The 14234-nt window shown below is 33.1% G+C and overlaps 1 long non-coding RNA gene across 1 annotated transcript; it reads right to left on the bottom strand.

Moving 5' to 3' along the window:
- Positions 1-461: 461 nt before the first annotated feature.
- LOC129221451 (uncharacterized) lies at positions 462-10003 on the bottom strand. The gene is made up of 3 exons (XR_008580517.1): positions 9916-10003; positions 3325-3582; positions 462-628 (listed from the first exon to the last, which is right to left on the bottom strand). It is a non-coding gene; the product is annotated as an uncharacterized LOC129221451 (long non-coding RNA).
- Between the last annotated feature and the right edge of the window lie 4231 nt (positions 10004-14234).

Here is a 14234-nt window from a genome sequence, read left to right on the forward strand (position 1 = left end):
TTCCCTGCATTTTAGAATGTCATAAATTCTGAACAAAAATGATTCGAAAGCTCTTTGTAATTCTATTGTACCATTAGAAAGAAGATATTTTTTTAACGCAGAAATATTTTAATTTCTGGTAACATTTTGCGGCCTCTTAACATCAAAATATTTTAGCGACCCTGTGCGGCCGCAGTTTGCCACCCCCTAAGCAAGATAGGATACTTTGTGAGGTTCATTCACAAAATGTTTTTTTTTTTTTTTCTAAATATCATGAAATGTTTTAAAACAAAAGGCCGTTTTACAATGGCCAAAAAATAGTAATTTTTAATATCATAAATATGCGAAATGCCATTAAAAATCCATTCTTACAATTTTTTTTTTTACTGTGTGCGATCAAGAAGAGTATACAGCATAAGCTTTAAAAGTGTTTTTTGACAAGTCAGAACAACTAATTTTCTTGCTTCCATTTTTTACTCATTTATTTTTTATTCTTTTTTTAGTGTGTTGTCTGTTTTATCAAATCTGACTCATAAAAAAAAATCATTTTACAGAACACAAAACTAAAAGTAGAGATGGAGTAAGCCTTGGCCACTTCGCCGCAGTCTCGGCCAAGCCAAATAGTGAGGTGTGATTCAGTTGCTTCAACCTATAATAATTTATTCTGTCATTTTACAATAAAAATTAAATAAGATATTATCATTTATTTTCCACAATTACACAATATAATTAGTAACAGTCATATAATACAGTATAGTATATTACATTTAACTTGAAAGTTGTGAATAATATGAATAACATTAATGTCTTCAAAAATTAAGCTATTAATATATTGCATCCTCAAAAGTTCGGAGGAGCAGCATTTTTAATATTTTCTTACTTTTAGATGAACTTTAGGTAACAAAAGAAAAAAGAAAAGAACTGAAAAGAAGAGCAAAAAGAAGGGGGAGAGTTAGCTGATGAGCTAGCTGTTGCCATTGATTATTTTTAACTCAGCCCCCGACAGAATTGGGCCAAACATTTGCTAAGGCTGGGTTCTGTGCAGTCTCCTCTGCACACACTATTTGATTACTTTTGCGTTTGTTGTATTTAATAAGAGCTTCAATCAAAAACATGGAAATATCTTAAAACTTCTAAGAATTTACTTCTGAGAATTTTGCGAGGCCCTATCTGCGCCTGGCGCCACCACTGGTTAAAAGGAGATATGAAAAGGGTGCACAGACTGCATTTTCACTTCCGCAAGACATTTAGGAATGGTTCGGGGAATAATTATTTGCTACGTCTGTTTGAATAGTAAAACGAGTTACTGTGGGTTTAACGAGAGCTTGCCGCAGGATACTTCCATCTTCTCTTCTCCTAGTCTTCCTTCTGGCTCTAAATGCAATTTTTCACTATTGGGTAACATCTCGTCTCCACTGCCTCCAACAATTTCTAAGGAAAAACTACGCAGGATCGGCCGGGGAAGCAACATGGCTCGTCAACTAACCTGCAATTTTCATGTTGATGATCAAACCTCTCTCAAACTCGCTTAACTGTGATAAACGTTTTCTAACTTGTCTACCAGTCACCCTTCACTCATTAAGGTTCTCCAACAACCGGAATGTAATTGTAACATTTATAAATCTTAAATTATACACTGGTTTATGTAGCATTTTTTCCCGGATTGCACCGATACTATAACGTAAACGGTCGTGCACTTGCACATTGACACCACACTCGGATAATTTGCATATCAGATGTCAATTTTCTTTTGTGCAAAATTCCATATTGTATCTTTCTTTGGAAATTATTTTTAAAGCTCCTAAGTGTATAAGAAAATGTAATTTTACAAATATCACAAGAATATAGTTTTTCTTTAGTGTGCGCCCTCAAATGTATATTTCAAATTGATGCTTTGAGAAAACTTTTTACAATGCTCATAAGATTATGGTATTTCATTAGTGCATCAGCAAATGCATTTTCAAAGCTGAACTCCCAGAAAATTTAGTTTTACAATATTCACAACAATATGATTTCTTTGTAGTGTGTATCTTCATGTGGCTTTTTAAAACTAAAATATCCTAAAATGCCTTTTTACAAAGGTCAAGGGAAAACGGTCTTTCCATAGCGTGTATCCTTAAATGTCTGTTCGAATTTGAACTTTGAGAAAATGTCTTTTTACAATACTCGCAAGAATATGGTTTTTCGTTAGTGTGTATTCTCAAATGTGTGTTTAAACTTGAACTTTGAGAGAATGTTTTGTTACACTGATTACAAGAATATGGGTTTTCATAAGTGTGTATCCTCAGATGTGTTTTCAAATTTGAATTAAAAGGAAATGTCTTTTTACAATACTCATAAGAATACGGTTTTCCATTAGTGTGCATCCTCAGATATATTTTCATATGTGACAGCAGAGAAAATGTCTTTCGACATTACTCACAAGAATAGTTTTTCAATAGTGTGTATCCTCAGATGTGTTTTCAAATTTGATTTAAAAGGAAATGTCTTTTTACAATGCTCACAAGAATATGGTTTTCTATTAGTGTGTATTCTCAAATGTCATTTCAAATTTGAATTAAAAGAAAATATATTTTTATAATACTCGCAAGAATATGGTATTTCATTAGTGTGCATCCTCAAATGTGTTTTCAAACCTGAACTATAGGAAAATTTCCTTTTACAATACTCGCAAGGGTATGGTTTTTCATTAGTGTGAATCCGCAAATGTGTTTTCAAATTGTGACTATGACGAAATGTCTTTTTACAATACTCACAAGAATATGGTTTTTCATTAGTGTGTATCCGCAAATGCTTTTTCAAAGTAGAACTATCAGAAAATGTCTTTTTACAAAACTCACAGGAATATGGTTTTTCATTAGTGTGTATCCTCATATGTGTTTTCAAACTTGAACTCTGAGAAAATGTCTTATTACACTGATCACAAGAATATGGTTTTTCATTAGTGTGTATCCTCAAATGCATTTTCAAAGCGAAACTTTGAGAGAATGTCTTTTTACAATAAACACAACAATATGGTTTTTCATCAGTGTGTATCGTTAAATGCCTTTTCAAATGTGAATGAAAAGTAAATTGTCCTTTTACAATACTCACAAGAATATGGTTTTTCATTAGTGTGTGTCCTCAAATGTGCTTTCCAATTTCCACGATGAGAAAATGTCTTTTTACAATATTTACAACAGTGTGGTTTCTCTTTAGTGTGTATCTTCAAATGGACTTTCAAACTCGAACTAACAGAAAATGCCATCTTACAATATTCACAGGAGTATGGTTTTTCCATAGTGTGTACCCTCAAATGGGTTTTCAAACTAGACTTTTGAGAAAATGCTTTTTTACAATACTCACAAGAATGTGGTTTTTCATTAGTGTGTATCCTCAGATGTATTTTCAGCTTTGAAGCACAACTAAAAATTTTTTTGCAATATTCACACAAATAGGATTTTTTTTCAATGTGCATATTCATTTTTTTTTTAACTTCAGAAAAAGAATACTGGTTTCAAATTGTAGTCTATGTTGTTTCCCGCATCCACTCCAATCAAAGGCAGGTGCACCACAACCACAAGAACTTGGCCTTATTGCAGTCTGTACTTAGCATCAAGAATCCTGAAAGAAAAATCTAAGTGATATCATTGCTGAAGGCAAAAGTTTAAAGATTATCGAAAAGTATTAGTAGTGTGATAACCAGGGTCAGCAAAAATGTTTTATCTAATGAGTTGTGGATACGGTTTTTTTTCTTTTTTAATGAAAGGTTCAAAACCTTAATTTCTGTTAAAGAACGTTCAAAATTAATATCGTCAACAAAATTAGCCTAACAAGTGATTCATAGTTCATTGGTATTTTGAATTCAAACATTAAAGGAAACTTTGTGATCTCATTACATTTTTTAAATGATACATAAAAATTTTCTATGAATACAAAATCTCAATTCAATGGGGATAGCAAGAGAAAACATTGCTCTGTGTCACTGATATCAGGGGAGAAAATTAACATAATAAATCGCATATGCAGTATAACTTTGATCTAATGAAACCTGATTTAACCATTTCCTCAATTCAATGATTGAATAATTTTGAAGCTTGAACTTACAGCAAATGTATTTTTACAATATTCATAATATTATGATTTTCCTTTAAGTGTATCCGTAATTGTTTTATCAACCATGAACTAACATTAAATGTCATTTTACAATATTCACAAGAATATAGTTTTTCATTAGTTTGTATCATCAAATGTGTTAAATATTAACTTCAAGAAAATTTCATTTTACAATATTCACAACAGTATGGTTTCTCGTTGTTCGTGTGCATCATTAAATGTGTCTTTAATCTTGAGCTTACAGCAAATATCTTTTTACAATGCTCATAAGAATACAGTTTTTCATTGGTGTGTATCCTCAAATGTGCTTTCAAAGCTGAGCTCCAAGAAAATTTCATTTTGCAATATTCACAGCAGTATGGTTTCGCATTAGTGTGTACCTTCAAGTGGCTTTTTAAAGCTGAACCATCAGAGAATGCTTTTTTACAAACGTCACAAGAAAAGGGGTTTCCCTTGTATGTATCCTCAAATGTCTCTTCAAATTAGAAGTCTGAGAAAAGGCTTTTAGACAGTACTCACAAGAATATGGTTTTTCATTAGTGTGAATCCTCAAATGTTCTTTGAAACTTGAACTCTCAGAAAATGTCTTTTTACAATATTCACAAGAATACGGTTTTTCATTAGTGTGTTTCCCGAAATATCTAGTCAAATTTGCACGATTAGAAAATTTCTTCTCAAAAAGTTCACAGGGATGCAGTTTTTTTGTAGTGCGTCTCCTCAAATGGTGTTTCAAACTTGAAAGCTGAGAAAAGGTTTTCTGACAGGAGTCACAAGAATATGGTTTTTCATTAGTATGTATCCTCAAATGTGTTCTCAAGTTTGGCTTTTGAGAAAATGCTTTTAGGCAGTACTCACAAGAGTATGGTTTTTCATTAGTATGTATCCTCAAATGTGTTCTCAAGTTTGGCTTTTGAGAAAATGCTTTTAGGCAGTACTCACAAGAGTATGGTTTTTCATTAGTATGTATCCTTAAAATGTGTTTTCAAGTGGGAACTACGAGAAAATGTCTTTTTACAATGATCCCAAGAATGTGGTCTTTCCATAGTGTCTATCCTCAAATGCTTTTTCAAATTTTAGCTATCAGAAAATGTCTTTTTGCAATGATCACAAGAATATGGTTCCTTTTCAGTATGAACTTTCAGAAGTATTTTCAATTCTGAAGCTTTATTTAAGTTCTTTTTTGCAATATTCTTCCAAATTTGATTTCTTTTCAATATCTATATTCATTTTCCACCTTGAACAAACAACAAAGGACATGTTACAATAAACAAAAGACTACAACAAAGGGCATGTTACAATAAACTTACGACATCTTCAACAAGAAAATTTTTTACACTTTTATAAATTGCGATCAATGTTTTTCTCTCAACTCCAATCAAACTTTAGGTCCACAGCAATTACAATAATTTGGTCTTCATGCAGTGTGAACATAAAACACGAAGTCCTGCAGGAAACATAATAAGTGGCATCTTAAATGAAGACAAAACGTCTAAAGATAATACAAAAAAAAAAAAAAAAAAGGAAATCAGAAGGTGTTATAACTAATGTAGGTAAATTTTTGAGTTTGGTTTTGCCTGGTTTTTATCACTTTTTTTACTGTCAAGCCGTGGGTGACATGTATCTTGCCCCAGGCATTTTGGTAATTGCTTTTTACATCACTGTCAAAAATTTTAAATTTCTGTCCAAGATCTGACAACAATGAATATTGACAACAAAATTACTTTAATAAGTGATTCTTAATAACAAAAATTTTCACTTCACACACTGGTAGAAAATACTTCATTTATGAATGTAATAAACACTTTTTATTGAATCCTGAGATTTATGCCTTTTCTGAAATTATCCATTCAAATACTCAGCCATTTTATACTGTTAGTTAAGAGTTTAAATATTCAACAGCTGAATTCAGAGATTGGTTTAATCTGCATTTAAACCAGATGACTTTAAAACAAATTAAAAAATAAAACAAATGTTTCCACATTACCAGCACATTTTGAAAATCGGGTTAAAGATTCAATTTATTATTAACTATTATTAATACAATGTAAATGTAATGTTATGCATAAAACCAAAAGCGGTTATTGTTATAATCTTTTTTTGAGGTGTTTTCCAGAATTTAGACAAGTTCCATTGATAAAAAAACTAGATACACCAAACATTAAAACAGGGTTTCCACGTTTGCACCAATTCCTCTACTAAACAGATTAGCTAAGTTCTTTAACCGAGAAAAACTCTAGTTCATTTCTTTTTTTTTCTTTTATTTATTTAATTTAAATTTTAAACATTTTCAAACAGCTCAAAAAGCATATTCCAGCCACAACTTCATATTAATGCAGGAGTGATTGTGAGTTCATCAAAAAATACCTGAAAGTTTCAAAGCGAGAATGGAGGGGGGGGGGAAGTACTCTTTGACCCCTCTTACTTAAGTGCACCTTTGCCATAGTTTTAAATAGTTCTGAGTCAAAATATTGCGTGCACATTTAATTAAATTTTTAATGGATTACAAAGTTACTTTTGAGCTGGTGTTATACAAATTATCTTGACATTTGTCCATCTTAAGGGATAGGTGTCCATCTTAAAGCTCTTTCAGGTATATTTGATGAGTATTATATTATATAATTTAAAATAAATTGCGGAGGTAGGGAGATAAAAGCAAAACGAAAAAAGAACATAATTCCGGTATTTTCAGACATGAAAATACCGTAAATACGTCCGAAAATACCGGAAATTCGGTAAAATACCGGACCACAATCACCCCTGTATTAATGGTTAAATTGCTTGATTACTACACTGGTGGACAATTGCTAAAAACGGACGGCTATAGCAGCTTTAGCAACTACAAAATGGTAGGCAAGGAACTGTGGAAATTAGCATAAGTTCGGGACACAGTAAGACATGTTGTGAGTATGATGCAAATTTTAGACTCACCACATAGCTGGTCATGTGATAGCGCTGATAAGCAATTTAAAGGATTGGGCGCAAGATGACCATCGTAGTGCAAAAGCAAAGTTTGACAGAAAGAGTCAATTGACAAACTTGTATTTTACGGTATGTCTTCCCAACATCCCTTATATGATTTCAGGTGTGGTCGTGTGGATGGCAATATCGAAGAAGGGTAGAAAAATTTAGATGCTGCCAGGGAGTTTGACCTCAGCCACAGGGTTGTTTCTAGAATTTGGAAATTATTTCCAACAAATGGAATGTGTAGTAAATGTCACGAGGGAAGTCGTGCACACAGTGCAACATCAGCAGAAGATTGGTACTTAGTGCTAGCAAGGAAAAGGAACCAGCGCAACACAGCTACTGTGGTTGCAAAGCAGTTTCCTGCTGCTACTAGCAAGCAAATATCCCAAAAAACTGCAGCCAGACGTTTGAATGTAGTAAGACTACACACCTGTCAGCTTATTTTGTATATCCCATTATCTACAAATCAGTGCTTCGCTCGTTTGTAACGTTGGTCAGTCTTTCCTCTAACTGTGGACGACAACTAATCTGGCATGAGAGTGGTACAGCATACAAGCCGGCAAACCTGAAAGAAAAGGACTGGTATCCTACAAGTTGTGTCATAGTATGGGTAGGATAATTAATTAATGACCGTACGTCGCATGTGTGCTTCCAAATAAGACTATGGCTGGGCAGCCATACATTGATGTTGCTCTGGTGCTCTGAACTATAAATTCGTTTTCATGGATGGCAACATAACATGTCACTAACAATCGACGTCTAGGAGTGCCTAGCTCACTCAAAATATTCAACCCATCGGATGGCCAGCATGTTCTATAGATCTGAATCATATTGAGAATGTTAGAGATGCTTTGGAAACATTACCAAAAAATATTATCAAATTATCATGAGTTTCATTGCTGATGATGACAGCGATACTCGATCATTAGCTATTACATATATGAGGATAGCAGTGTATTAAAAAAAATAAAAAAAATAGAAAAATATAAAATAAAATAGACATTTTAAGCTAACATCTACATATTACAGTTGGCTCTATGTTTAACGACTTTCAAGGGACCGCAATAAATCGTCCTTAAATAAAATGCTTTTAAAATTATAGTGGATCATCTGGGACTGTGAAAAGCCGTCGTTAAATAGAGCGTAGTTAAACAGAAAGCCAACTGTTTATCCAGCCCCATTCTAAATCTTTTTTATGCGGCAACAAAATACCAGTTTTGAAGCTTTTTGTATGCCAAGTTCATTTCTAAGTTTGAAAAAGATTAATCCAAAACTAGAGAAAATCCTTTCAATTGATGCTGAGATATATGAGCAATTATTGGTTTTCCCATATATTTGCTGAGACATCCTAAACTGAGACGTAACCTTCAGGATAAGGGGCAGATTCAGTTTTACAAGCTATTAGAAACTTAAATGAATTTCATTGTTTCAAACTAATATATCAGCTCCCCCCCCCCCATTTATGAACTAAGAATATACCAGGGAAGAAATGAAGAAGAAAAAAAGTTAATAACAAAAGAAAAAGAAAGTGTCTTCATATGCATTTAGATTGATTATATATTATTTAATACATTAGATAAAAAAATCATGAGTATTGATGAACTTAGTTTTACTTTTACTCAAAAGAAAAAAAAAAGGTACATAAAACCCGACATAGAAAGATTTTTACATTGATAAAATACTCGTAACTAATTATATTTGTTATTAAAAAAATTTTAACAGAGCTACTTCAAAAACTGGATTCCACAGTTTTAATATGCATAACTATTTTGCAGCATAACAAATTAATTTAAAGGAAGATTTTTAATGAAATTAACTATTTTAATTTTCAATTAACTTGATTGACATGGAGTGTAAATTCTGTACCTTACAGCCAGAGGAACATAAGTCACATTATGATAACTTTATAGTAGAGGGGTTTTTTTTCCGGATAATACAAATGATGGGACAAACACTCTTTTAACCCAGGTAAAAAAATTGGAAAGGATATTTTTTAAGAATTACGCTCACATGGCTCGATGCGGAATAGGCTCATACATGAAATGCACTAATAAACAGCAAATGGCAATTTTTGGACTTGCATCCTTCTGGCTCTGAAGTACAGAATTATAGTTAAATAATTTTTCAGCATCTTACGTGTTTATGAAAAATGTCTTAGACAGCTTTTGAAGTTATCATCAGGTTTTTGAGTTTTCCACAAGTTTTTTACATGTTGTGTTAAATGCAGGTTTTTGACGACAAAAACCGAACCCTGGTCTGGGGTATGATACGAGAAGGGTTAACTTTCGACCTCCCCCCCCCCCCCCCGAAAAACTCCTATGCGCGCCACTGTACTCGCAAATTATACGTTGTGCAGATTGTAAGATAAAAAAAAAAAATTAATTTGAATTTTGACGTTTTGAATTCAAATTATGTTTTTTGCAATCACGAGTGTGTATAGGTAGTCGCGTGTGTTTGTGTGGGTATGTGTGTGCGTAGGCGTGTTTGTTTGTGCCTGTGTACAGGCATGAGTGTGTGGGTGTGTGTATGTAGGCGTGTGTGTGTATGTGTGTGTATATGTAGGCGTGTGTGTGTATGTGTGTGTATATGTAGGCATGTGTGTGTATGTGTGTATATGTAGGCATGTGTGTGTAGGTTTGTTTAGTGTATGTGTGTGTGTGCGTATGTGTAGGATATGGAAGCAACCTTGAGACGATTTTCGCTAGAAGAGCAGCCATCGCGAGGGACCAATCATCGGTGGTGCTGCAGAGGGAGGCGGAGGGAAAACAAAATCAACGTAATGTCAAGGACAGTCAAGTGAGAACAATAAGCAATGTGATTGCTCAAAAAAAAGGTAAGAGGTAGATTTTTTTAAATGAAAAAAGTTTCATTTCTTACTTTTATTTATCCGTAGTTAAATGATGAGAGCTTCGGAATCTGTTCACAAAGGCATCATAGTGAAGAAAGTACTCGACAATCCAGGTCTGAGGAAAGAAATGAGGTGATTAATTATCTCTTATTAACTTTCAATTCATCACAGCATACAGTAATGTGAAACATCATATTTAAATATAGCAGTAAGTTACTGCCCCTAAGCCAGGACTAAGGTAGAACTGTTTAAGAAAAATGATTTTGCTTCAAAGATGCTGGAAAAAAATATAAGAAAACACTTTAAAACAATTAAAAATTGATTTTGAGGATCCAAAAATACATTTAAAACATATAAATCATATATTTAGTTCTCAAATAATAGCATTGTCCAGATCATAACTTTTGGACATTCATCAAACTTCCAACTTCCTAAAATTGTTCACAAAGTAAGTAATATGTCTTTACTTTTGTAATTTGTCGAAAATATTATCAAAAAATTATTCAGTTTGAGATTCATACCCTTAATATATTTTTTAAACATATGGAAATAATTAAAAAAAAATTTTTAATGGTTCATTTGCTCAGTTAACATTTTGAATTTCCAAAAATGTGCCTTTTAGCCGAGAAAATATTTTTTAAAGGGTATTTGAAGAGCATTTTTTCCATAATTTATGTCAATTCTTGTCTCCATACAGTATTATAATTTTACTCGAAAATTTTTGAGTTAATTAAAGTGAAAGTTATTTGGTGTTAAAGCTTCAAAGTTGAGGTCTGTGTTTGCTCCCACCTTGTGAGAACTGCCCATTTGCAATGTACTAGACAACCTGGCTATCACAGCTAGAGACTGCAGTTTCGTTCTTATTAGAACTCAAGCATAATGAATAACTGAACCGGAGGCAGATGAACAATTGTAATTGATTTTAGTGTGACGGCTTCCTTATCCTTTCGATCCTACATCCATATCTGTCCTGGTAGATGTTAAAAACAATAGCATTAGCGTTTTATTAATTTGAAAGACAGAAATGGTTGAAGAAGGCAACATATTTTAATAGTTTCATTTTAAAGCAATTAAAGCTGTTCATTTAATTGTTAACTAAATCAGGGATGATAGTGGGCTCAAGTAAATTTTGGGAGAACTATCAGGAAACTCGACCCCCCTCCCCCCCCTCTAAAAACACTTCAAAAATGCATGAACAAAAATAATTGACCCCATTGTCAACCCAAAATTTTCAGGAATGGCAACCCAACATTTTCGGATAACAAACACCTCTAAAAGAAATATGATGCAATTTTATTTCTTAGCCACTTTCAATTTGAATAGAAACATCATTATTTATTGCAGTTTCTGGCCCTAAAGGTTCAATGCACAAACTTTTAAATTAAATTACTTTGTTTTATTACACAGGGGTAGAAATTTAAAATAAGTCACTTTGAAAAATGACCAAATAAGCTTTGTGCTACAATATAATTAAAAAGGGAAAAACCAATGTAGATGTAGCAGAGTGATTTTGTGCTTTATCTACATTGGTTTTTCACTTTAAAAAAAATCACTTGTTCAATAGTAGGGTCATTCCATGGAAATTTTGTCCCGCACGTGAGGCATCGTATATTTCATAAAAAATAATAATTTAAAAGGATTAAGAACAAAATTTTGTTGCTAAAGAAATCACAAACACATGTGTGGCTTCTTAAGCAAAAACTTTCTTCAAAAATTATTTCTTTTTTATGAAATATAGGAACCGTCACGTGCGGGACAAAATGACCATTTTCAATGGAATGGGCATACATATTTTTTTCTATGGTTTAAATAATTATTTCTAAACTAATGAGACATGTTTCCTTTATGTTGGAACCATAGCTTTCAAAATCTATAATTTGTTTCAGCGTTGCTAAATTAATAGAGCAAAAATATTAGCTAATTCATAAGCAAGTTACCAGAAGTTGACTTTTCATGTCCTGCACGTGACGCATGTAAATAAATTTTATTTTAAAAAACAAAATTGTTTAATAAAAATATAATAGTGTCAGGCAGCGCCGTGTCCAAGGGGAGGGTTTTAGGGGTTAAACCCCTCCCTTGGGGAAAAAATAAGCAAAATGAAGAAAATGTATATTTGACTTAAATTTACTTTAATGAGAAAGTTTGCGTTCAGCGTTTTTATTTTATTTTAATTTTCTCTCTGAAGTTTTTTGCGATTTACAACTGCTAAAGCCTTACAAATGGATGTAATATTTCGGAAAAAGTATGGCGGACGAACCGCTGAATGATCTACCAATGCAAAGAAAGAATATTGCTTATTGTAAGGAGCTTATGGTGAATTCGACATATGTTACATCTATGAAGATGCATTAGTGATTGTGCTTGGCTATGTAATTTGCATCTGCAAAGAGCTCTTTCTTGTTTAGTTTATTAAGCATTATTTCAGAACATAACAACCTGATATACATTCTACATTATAAAAGAATTTGTGAAGAGTTTTTAATACAATTGCAATATACTACATAGTAAACAGATTTAATTAAAAAGAAGCAAGCAAAGTTTGATTAAAGCGAATCTGTGAAACGAAGGAATACTTTGGTAACTTGTACAGCTAGAGGTATCCTTCAAGAATTGAAGAATACAGCAGTCCTTACATGTGTGAATAAACGCCATACTGGGATCGGCAATTTGTCGTTAAAAAAAAAGCTGTAAGGGGGTGGAATTCCCCCCCCCCCCAGTGGTAAGATTAAAACCCCTCCCTTTATGAAAATCTGGACACAGGCCTGGTGTCAGGAGTATCTTTGTATCAAATGTAAAGATTAAAAAAATTGTTTACCCCTGTTTCCTTAAAATATTAAGAGATATGACGAAATGTTAATGAAATTTAAGTGTATTTTTGTCCTGCACGTGACGGTGGAATGACTCAGTAACTACATAATTTCACCTGTCTGTACGCACTTTTAGTTTTCAACTTATCTCATGCTTTAAATCGGAGGTGATGATTGAGGTTGAAAATAGAAGGGGGGGGGGAGCCATAAGACTTTTAGTTACAGAACACAAAAAGAAGAAAAAGTACAACATTTTGTACGGGCTGGTTTCAGAGCCCGATCATCCTGACATTGGACATGGGGCACATTTCTATTTCAGGGTCCCACTAAGATTTTTAAAGACACTGGATATGAAATTCATTTTGTGCCACCCCCATTCCAGCTTTTTTTATGTGTTTAAGCAATAAAATATTTCAATACTTGCGTTTTCACACAACCATACTAAATTTGGTGGTACCTCATATCACAATGTAATATATACATTTAAAAAGTAGAAGAGATATAGTAGTATACAATAAATATATAAACGTGGTTAAACTTTACCCGTTGCAGTAAACCGTAAGTACCAAAATGATTTATGATATAACTTTTAACAGTAAATACAGTGATTTGGAGTGGTTTTCTGATTTGCAAAGAGATCACATTTTTAAGAGAAATTTTTATCAACAAATAGATTTTTTCCTTGTTTTGGCATTTGCAAAACTATCAATGATATCATTGTACTCTGTATTCTGAGTGAAATCATTATTTAATTTTAATTTACATGATAAATTAAGGGGATTTCGGGCCCCCTGAAATCTAAGAGGAGGGGCCTGTGCCCCACATGCCCTTGTGGTAATCAGGCTCTGGCTGGTTTTGAGAGCAGATAAGCGGTAATTGATGTAAATTCAACAATAAAACTGATGTGTTTCTTAAGATTTTGATGAATTATGGGCACAATAACTTTCCCCAAAGAAACAGAGACTAAGGAGGGGAACAACAAGCACTGTTCTGTTCACCAAGACTGGTAACAGAATGATGCCAACAGAATCTTATGTGTGTTTGCGTTTTGAGAGGAAGGTAACAGCCAGAGGCGGATCTAGAGGGGGGCCATGGGGGCCATGGCCCCTCCCAAAGCCTTGTGATCGTAGGAATGTTTTTAAGAAAAAAAAAAGAAAAAAAAATATTATGAGAAGATAACAAAATTTAACACATGTGTTATACTGAAAAAGTAGCATAGGCCTTAATTGATAGATAAATTATGTCACTACCCTGAAAACAAAACTTTTATTTCCAAAATTTTTCTCTATCTTTTACATCATTTCTTGATTCCAACTACAGACACTTGGACGATCTCTAAATGCTGCTGTTCTCAGAGTATACCTATTGTTCACAAGACCAAAGGGAGCCTAAATTTTCGTTTTTATGGCTTTAATTTCGAAACTAGGGGAAGTACCCCCCTTTTCCCATGCCCTTACACAAATGCCTTGATATGTAGCAAAAAATTGCATTTTAAGTCTTTTATTTGGCAAAAATGTCAACGGAAACTAGCTAATCCAGCC

Source organism: Uloborus diversus, chromosome 4 (genome assembly GCF_026930045.1).
Source record: "Uloborus diversus isolate 005 chromosome 4, Udiv.v.3.1, whole genome shotgun sequence".
NCBI classification, from domain to species: Eukaryota; Metazoa; Arthropoda; class Arachnida; order Araneae; family Uloboridae; genus Uloborus; species Uloborus diversus.